Raw genomic sequence first — 1,654 nt, 5'->3', positions numbered from 1 at the left:
ATTTTTAAGCCTTCAAAAACGCAATTTCCCGCATTTTGAGAGGCAAATCATGGTGTTGAGAGTGTTTGTCGGTCCTTCTGATGTTTTCATATTTTACTCAAGATTTTTGTTAATTTGCCTGTCAAGGTTGACGGATTCGTTAAGAAAATTCTGTAACTCTCCGCAAACTTCCGGAAATTGAAGGGAAAACTGGTTCGATCTGGCTAGAGCCGAAGGGACCGAGCGCAGAAGCGCGAGTCGAGCGCCAAAGGCGCGAGCAATGTAGGGGGGTCCGGGGGCATTCTCCCCCGGGAAATTTTGTATTTTTAAACCTTCAATGACACATTTTCCTGCACTTTGAAAGGCAAAATTAGGCGTAACGAAGAATTATTCATTAACGCTTAACGCTGAATTTAGGATGACAAATAACGTTTTACGTTGAATTAAAACGGCCAATAACGCTTCACGAGGAATATACCGATAACGCTTAACGTTGAATTAGAGCGGGCCGGCAACGATTAACGGTGAATTAAAATAGCCCATAACGGTTAACGAAAAAGGGCATGCAGACCCTCCTTAATAAGCCACCTCACAGTTGCAAGAGTACATGTGCAGTAGTAGTCTAGGGTCAAAGATTACAGCCCTTCACTTGCAAACAACGCCATGATTTTTGGCCTAGACTTGTAGACTGTTTAGTGTCTGATTTTTCAAACTTCAATAGACAAAAACTAATTTATATTCTTACATCAAATATCAGAACAACACAGAAAGCAAAAAAAAAACAGCAACGTACTTGACTCTTGTTGGTTTACCTCTGGGGTCCTTTAGCCATTTATTAATTAACTTAATTTGTTCTCGGATTCGCCTCTTCATTATTTCACTCCATACATAGTATGGAGTGAAATACTGTATTTTCCTCATGTTTCTTCTCCTCCTCCTCCTCCTTCTTCTTCTCCTCCTGCCATTTTTTTAATTCCAACATGTAATCACCAGACGTGGTGACGACACACTCAAGTTTTTTCAACTTATATTAATGCCGCCACCAACACAGCGAACAAACACATGACAGGACAATACTCATTTACACCTGAGCTAAGTGAGGAAAGTGCCTTTCCCTTTCCCAAGGGCACAAGATAGGTGGCATGTCAGGACTCGAACCCGGGACTCTAAGTTCCGAGTCGCGCACTCTGCCGCTACGCCACACGACCCCACGTGCCTTCTGCCATTTCTTTAAATTGATTCCACTCCTTCATTTTTGGGCCAAATAAAATGAAATTTGGCATGAAGGTAGAGTGGGTAAATACCCTCATGCGTTTTTTTTTTAATTTTTGTGATACAAGCTTTTACAATTGCTTTATTTGCTTTTTTTAGCTGTTTTTATAGAGATTAAGTACCCGTGGGTGAGTAAGCGCGTGGAGAAGAAATAAGAAAGGAATTCGGGGGCAGGCCCAAATATGGGCATGCAAGCATGCAACAGGTGTGGCCATGTTTGCAGATCTGGCTGTTGATTCGCTAATAGCTAATTGATTTATTTTCTACCACCTACTTAGGCAGATTCTTATGTTTGTTTACAGGTTTTGCCAAGGAAAAGGAGTGTTGTAAAAGCGGTGGAAACATTATAGCTACAGCTACAGGGCTATTTTTATTCAGCTAGGCCAACCTCTCTGAAGAAGAG

The sequence above is a fragment of the Branchiostoma belcheri genome, unplaced genomic scaffold (genome assembly GCF_001625305.1).
Source record: "Branchiostoma belcheri isolate BF01 breed outbred unplaced genomic scaffold, Haploidv18h27 scaffold666, whole genome shotgun sequence".
Classification (NCBI taxonomy): Eukaryota; Metazoa; Chordata; class Leptocardii; order Amphioxiformes; family Branchiostomatidae; genus Branchiostoma; species Branchiostoma belcheri.
This window is presented reverse-complemented; position numbering follows the sequence as displayed.